Source organism: Macrobrachium rosenbergii, chromosome 25, assembly GCF_040412425.1.
Source record: "Macrobrachium rosenbergii isolate ZJJX-2024 chromosome 25, ASM4041242v1, whole genome shotgun sequence".
Taxonomy (NCBI): Eukaryota; Metazoa; Arthropoda; class Malacostraca; order Decapoda; family Palaemonidae; genus Macrobrachium; species Macrobrachium rosenbergii.
This window is the reverse complement of record NC_089765.1, coordinates 20,807,952-20,816,543: the sequence shown is the minus strand read 5'-3', so window position 1 is coordinate 20,816,543 and position 8,592 is coordinate 20,807,952.

The window sequence follows — 8,592 nt, the reverse complement described above, 5'->3', positions numbered from 1 at the left end:
TTTTTTTTTTTTTTATTTGCAGAACTTTTTCAGTTTATTGTAAAACTTTTTGTTCTGTTATTAAACGAGTTTGCTTTAAGGCATATCTCTCTCTCTCTCTCTCTCTCTCTCTCTCTCTCTCTCTCTCTTTATCATTGACCATAAATCATAGTTTCGTCTGCACTTTTATTTGACACTTTTTTATATACATATTTGTTCTGTTATTAAACTCTATATATATATATATATATATATATATATATATCTATATATATATATATATATATATATATATATATATATATATATATATATATATATATATATATATATATATATATATATATATATATATATATATATATATATATATATATATATATATATATATATATATATATATATATATATATATATATATATATATATATATATATATATATATATATATATATATATATATATATATATATATATATATATATACATATATATATATATATATATATATATATATACATATATATACATTATTTGACGACAACTTCAAGATTCACTCAATGAAGGTAGTATGTCATCTAAATGAAGTTATACAATGATTTAGTTTATTTGCGAAGAATCTGAGATGGCATTTGCTAAAAGCAACTAATTCAATATGAAGCGGCCGTGAAAGATTTCTCTTCCATAAATAAACTTCTTTATCAGACCTTCTGTCGCGACTTTCCTTAAAAGCTCAGTGAGATTGTAACTAGGTTTCTATGATGTTGCTCAAGCCTTTGAAGTGTATAGCTAATTTCCATGACCTTATTAATTTTTTCTCAGATTTACGAGAGAGAGAGAGAGAGAGAGAGAGAGAGAGAGAGAGAGAGAGAGAGAGAGAGAGAGAGAGAAGAGAAACTTGTAGCTAACCATATTTTTAGTCTCCTGTATGAAGCAGTATATGAAACTGGTAATTTCCATATATGCAGTATATATATATACAATATATATATATATATATATATATATATATATATATATATATATATATATATATATATGCATATACATATATATAATATATATGCGTATGTATGCATGTATGTATACAGGTATATGTATATATGTATGCGGGTGTATTCACGTACCATTAAGCCACACCAAAATCCTTCGTTTTTTCCCCCACTATGGAAATTCCAATACTCGACATTCGCCTGGCTAACGATACGACGCCAGGGGTGTTTCTTTGCACAGCTCATGTAAAATTCCGAGAACAAACACCACATCTTGATGAAACGACACGCCTGCTGCTTTAATCTAATATTTTTCCCCCCTCTCTCTCTTCCTGTCATCTGGCCTCCACGTTCCACGTTGGCTCTGAGACCCGGTTATGCAGGCATACTCCCACATGCGAATCATTTCGAAACGCTGGTGTAATTGAACTCACTTTTGAAGTGAACGTCTCACGTATATGTCTTACGCTCGAGTGTACAGGCCACGTTCAGGCAGTGTCTCTGACTTGCATATTTCCGTTCGGTGTTGCGGTTTTTTTTTCGTGCATTGTTCATTTTTTGATTCATGGCTTTCAAATCAGGACGATACGTTCTGTTCACAGATAACTTGGAGAAAAAAATCCTAAACTATTTATTTACAAAGCATTTGATTTGTTGGTGACCTTAGGGATATGGGGAACATTTTTATAAAAAGCAGTTTTATAAAAAATATAGCTTACTGGCGAATTCAGCACAGCTATTTCTTATCTAACTTTGGATTTCATCTTATGTTCTTTATTTTCAAGAGACATGAATTAAGAACCTGTAATCATGAACTTCACAATTGTCCACGAAATATTCCCAGAAAATTTCTAAAGTCTGAGTTTTCTAGTGTATTATTTTTTTTTTAAACACTCGAGGTTTAAGCAATCCATCAAGGTCCTTTCTTTAAAGTACCCTGTAGAAAGGTATGTTGGAAAAATATAAAAATACATGTATGCTATATGTTTGATTTTCCAACAATGCCAATTTGGAAAATTGTAAAGACTTCCGGAACAGAGAAATCTCTGTATTTGCCCATGGTGAGAGAGAGAGAGAGAGAGAGAGAGAGAGAGAGAGAGAGAGAGAGAGAGAGAGAGAGAGAGAGAAAGGGGGAACGGGGAAATAAAGCCAACAGCGGAAAGGAAGTAAAATTGGAGCTTATGAATAATGAATGAAGCAAAGAAAAAATAAAAGTTGAATACAGACATGCGCATTTTGCCTCTCTTCCCTGAAATGGCTTCAAATCACTGATATTTGCAAATAGAATTCTACGTAAAATGAATTTCTCTTAATAAGAATAATGCAATTAGCAAAATTTCATTAGTTCCCCAAAATTCCTAACTACAGATAATCGACCACTCTCCCAAATTTGTTTTCGGTACACAAAGAAGACGCCGAGAGAGAGAGAGAGAGAGAGAGAGAGAGAGAGAGAGAGAGAGAGAGAGAGAGAGAGAGAGAGAGATCTTATCACAATCACGACTTAGGCCCAGATTATGCAAGAGATCAGCCGAGATGATCTTTTAAAAGATCTGGGAGATCAGTTCTTCTTTTCTTCTCGGCTTTTTTTTTTTCTTCCTCTTCTGAAATAACGACTTTTTTTTTTTTAGGAAAAAAAATGAGACTTGGCAGATGAATCAAAGAAAAAAGAAGAAATCTCGAGTCTTCTTGGAAGTGGAAGTTCCTCTGGGGAAGTCTAATGGCTTAATTGTGTTTGGAGAGGGATAGAAGAAAATAAAAAAGGAAGGAAAAGGAAAATATAAGGAGGAAAAGATGACCGCTGATATTAATGTTCGATCTGGCGTCCTCTCTGGAAAATATGTGAGGTTTTGTGAGCTCTTGTAGGTATATATATGTATGTATTTATATGTGTATATATATGTACACATATAAATACATACATATGTATACATATATAAATACATACATATATAAATGTATATATGTGTATGTATATATACATGCGTGTGTATGTGCGTTCGTGAACAATTTAAAATGCTGAATCATTTTTCCTGACAGGTATTTGGCTCCACAAAAAACATTGACAAAGGAATTCAAAAACTATGAAATGTAAGTACAATAATAAGTATAAGTACAATTATGAGTACAATTACCTACAAACTTCACAGCACTGACCGATATTCTTTAGATGCTCCCATGAAAATAATATCGCAACACGCAAATTCTATGGTACAAAGATAAGTCATTTATATTATGACAACCATCTCAACAGTTTATTCATTTGTTAATAGTATTTCGTCAGGTATGATAATTTGAAATACTTCGTCAAATTAAACTGTTAAAGTTGGTTTACAGCAGAAATTAAATTAACTTTTGGCTCCTCACTTCTTTGTAATTTTGGCTACGTTTGTTCTCATCATTCTCTAAGTTGCTGTAGATATTTGAGTTATTTCATTTGGATTCTTTTCAAATATAAGTGTTGATAATTCTATATTTTCTTTCCTATCTATATGTCAAATGAATTTTATGGCGTCGTTTTATGTTTTATGCCCTTTTTCACGCTTGTTTATCTAAATTTGGGACTTTCTGTGAAATGGATAAATGGATTATCATACAATATAAAAAAGGAATTTTTTTCATGTTTAAATTTCGAAGCACATTATGTAGATATAAGGCACAAGTCTAAGCTAAATAAAAATGTAAAAACTAGAGTAGTTAATACCTCAGTGGTAACCACTAAACAATACTGATAATAACAATAAACAATAACAATAAACATTTTTTCAAATGCTAACCCTTTCCAGTGAAATGGATTATCATGCAGCTGTAAAAAGGAATTATTTCGTGTTTAATTTTCGGACAGAATTAAGTTGATAAAAGACACATATCTAGGTTAAACAAATATGAAAAATTAGAGTAATGAAAACCTCAGTGGTAACCACGAAACAATACTGATAATAACAATAAATAACAACAACAAACATTTTTCATCTCAAACACTAAACATTTCCATTCAAATTCCATTTCCATGTGGCTCCATCAGGAATCTCTGATGTTTCCATATTAAGCGCGCAGATATGAAGTGACATATTTTACTTTTTTCATATTCTGAAACATGGAAAGGTTATTTGGCAATCCATCAATCTGAAGCTGCTGTGCTGATGTTTGCAGTAGGAAAGCGATATCACTATTTGATGTCACTGTTTGTTTTTTCGACTGGAGAACAGTGATAATGGCAGACGTTTAATTAAATGGAATTGCTCGCGATATGGCCGTTTCATTTAGTGTTTTTGTTGGTGCTCGTATAGAGGGCGAAATGGTAATTCTACGAAAGGAGGATTTAGTCTGGAATGGGACAGGAATTGATTTAAAATGACCATTTTTTTTTTTTTTGTGGTAGTTCTACGTAGGGATGAAGCTATATTATTTGTTTTTCAGATTTTGACCTTGAAGAATTCTCATTTGGTTTCTGCCAAGTTTTTCCCCCAAAAATATGAAAGACACCCTATACGTCTTTTATTCATATAAGAAATTATATGGATTTTTAATGTAAATTTTCCACTAGAAACGTAATCCTTTTGTGTACCTAAATACCTCTTAGACCAGTTTAGCTAATTTATCTAGGTATAACTTAATTCTGCAAATTTTAATGCAAAGGTAACAGAATTAATAAGAATTTCCACAAATCATTCAACAGAAATTCATTCTGATTTGTTCAAATTTTACGTTTTATTAGAATTATAACAACAGTTATCGGAAAAGAAATATCTCCCTGTCAAATTCTTTAATTCCCTTGAAATTAAAACAATAGCTAATTCCAAACCGTTTAAAATCTGGTAGGATTCACGCAGCTAGAAATTATGAAATATTGTCTCTTTGTCAACAGAAATTCTCGCTTGTCACCGGCCAAATGAAGGAATAACATCGACTCTTATGAATATTGAAGGAATAACCAAATATCAACGGAATTATCATCGGTTTAGAACCAGATTTCATCGCTGAGTTTTGGATAATACATATTATAATGTAAATATGATTATTGTCATACTCCCGGATAATTAATTATATCACTCGTGTGTTACAGTAACTCTCGTTTCTTTAATATCATTAAATTGATAAAATATCCCTTAATATCTGTTTAATAAAGAACTCACATATATTCTATCTGCGTAATTCTGCTCCCTGGGTGTATTTTCTATTAATGTTTTGCCCTAACGGACAGCAGACGCCATCTATTGATGACTAAACGAAACTGTCTCGCCCTTTTGTGGATACGCTTGTCACTACAAAGCCTTAAGATCCAAGTGCAAGAAATATGAAGATATTACGATGTCTGGTAGCAGGAAACGAACCCGGGTCCCATAATCACAGTAGGGTTACGTTGCCGACCTGGAGTGACCCCGTTTTGATTATGGGACCCGGGTTCGTTTCCCGCTACCAGACATCATAATATCTTTATCTTTATATTTCTTGCACTTGCATCTTAAGGCTCTGTAGTGACGAGCGTATCCAAAAAAGTGCGAAGAATTCGAGAAGCTAAGAGGGAATTGTGGCTATTACAATTCTGTAGTGACAATACAGTATATATATATATATATATATATATATATATAAAAATATATATATATATATATATATATATATATAATAATTATATATAGCTAAGAGGGAATTGTGGCTATTACAATTATATATATATCTGGTAAATGTGATATAGTAGACTATATATATATATATATATATATATATATATATATATATATATATATATATATATATATATATATATATATATATATATATATATATATATATATATATATATATATATATATATATATATATATGTGTGTGTGTGTGTGTGTGTGTGTGTGTGTGTGTGTGTGTGTGTGTGTGTGCAAGTTACATCTATATATCAACCCACGCAGAGGTCATGAACATTCAAACTCAAACTTCATACGGATTGCAAAATTATGCTTTGGAAAAATGCACCCCTTTTTAATTCCAGCTTTCTGTTCTTTGACAGAATTAAACTGGAAGCGACCTGTATGACAAATGAATCCGGGTGTATTCGCTTTGCAAGGACTTGTGGTTTGACAAAGCAGAGCAAAGTGGAAATTTGCCTTTGTTGCTTAATACTGAGAAATTTCATAGGATACACTGACTGCGAGAGAATGCATAGAACGCGTGCAACACGAGAGAATGTACTGTATAGAATACATTTGATACGAGAGATTGCTTAAAATACATCTGATTCTCTCATACACTGAAGGTGTCCATTTAATGCATTTCTCTAACATCACTCCATCAGCCAATAACCTTCTTTTCCATTCACAAATTTTTTTTCTCTCTCTCACGGTTAGTTTGTGACAGGAAAAAAAATAATTGATGGAAAGGCGTATTTTTTCCTCTCTCTCTCTCTCTCCCACACAGATGCGAAAGTCATTAAAAAAATTAAACTTTTTTTCAGTCACCTGGATAACTTCGACTGACGTTCCATTTCCGGGGCTTCGATGAAGTTTTTCCACCAATAATTTAATGCCGCCATGGGACCAGAGAGACTTCTGATGTTATATTCGACAAAGTGTGTGAGAATATATTTTCCTAGGCGTGTTCGTGTTACATAATCAAACGAAATATCTTGACTTATGTATACAGAGTATATATGTATATATGTGTGTATATATATATATATATATATATATATATATATATATGAGCAATATATCATACATAAATACAGACACACACACACAGTATATATATATATATATATATATATATATATATATATATATATATATATATATATATATATATATATATATATATATATATATATATATATATATATATATATATATATATATATATATATATATATATATATATATATATATATATATATATGTGTGTGTGTGTCTGTCTGTCTGTCTGTCTGTCTCTATGTATGTGTGTATTACGTATAGAAGGACAAAGATGATGATAATAATAATAATAATCATAACAATAATAATAATAAGCGCAATGGCGATGATGAACACAGTGATGATAATAATAATTACATGAACAATACATTCTTCTCCAAATGATAAATAAGCATAGAAAATCAGCAACGCATCTATCAGTATTACGAATATATAAGAAACCCATTTGCCAAAATACGTACAAGCCTTGAGGATGTCCTTTCGTTATACATCGTCATTTAACATTACTTTACATCGTCTTACATCGTCATTCTACATCGTTGTTTTACATGATTTTGCATCGTCATTCTACAACATCATTTTACATCATTTTACATCGTTATTCTATATCGTCATTTTACATCGTCATTCTACATCGTCATTCTACATTGTCATTCTACATCGTCATTTTACTTCGTTATTCTATCGTCATTTTTACATCGTCATTCTACATCGTCATTTCACGTCGTTATTCTGCATCGTCATTTTACATCATTGTGCATCGTCATTCTACATCGTCACTTTACATTATTTTACATCGTCATTCTATATCGTCATTTTACATCACCTTACATCGTCATTTTACATCGCTATTTTACATCGTCATTTTACGTCGTCTTACGGTGGAGGCGGTTTCGCAATACGTAACAATTCGTCATAGTTATTGCGTTTGCAATGCAGATAATGGTGATCTATCTCTCTTCTTTTTTTTTTTTTTTTTGTAAAGTTGCGATATTCCCCTGAATTTTATTTTTTGACCGAGATATATTGAAAATCTATTTATGCCAAATGAGGAGCGGTATTCCACTGGTGAGGAATATGTGAGGATATTATCCGGCGGATATTTTGAAATGTTTGTATTGGTTTCCCTTTTGTCTTCTTCCGTAAGCACAAATTCCACATGCAGATATATATATATATATATATATATATATATATATATATATATATATATATATATATATATATATATATATATATATATATATATATATATATATATATATATTATATATATATATACATATTGCCCATATTTATAAATAGTATATGCGATAATACTTATCCCAGACCGTGTTTAATATCCGAGCACTCGTTAATATTATAAAAGAGTTTAGCGGGAAAAAATTAATTCGTATCTGCATAATTAACATTATCTCGAGCGTCCGTAGTCAAATATTAATTTGAATCTTGAAGCTTTTCGCTCATTCTCTTCGTGAACCCTCTGACCTAGATTTGTGAATAGAGTAATGAGTACATTTTGTTTTCTGGTAATCCATTATTCTCCGAGCTTGTGAATTTTATCCTCTTCCACAAAGAAGCTGTAATTATTCAGGTATTTCCTCCTGAACAAAATATTCTACTTAAGTATGGAAGGTGCGTCATACCTGTGGCGACGGAATAATGTATATCTTAGTTTAACCAGACCACTGAGCTGATTAACAGCTCTCCCAGGGCTGGCCCGAAGGATTAGATTTATTTTTACGTGGCTAAGAACCAATTAGTTACCTAGCAATGGGACCTACAGCTTATTGTTGAATCCGAACCACATAATAGCGAGAAATGAATTTCTATCACCAGAAACGAATTCCTCTTGTTCTTCACTGCGACGGAATAGATATGACAGGTGTCATACCTGTGATGATATTACCTCTTTATATTATATTGGTTAATCA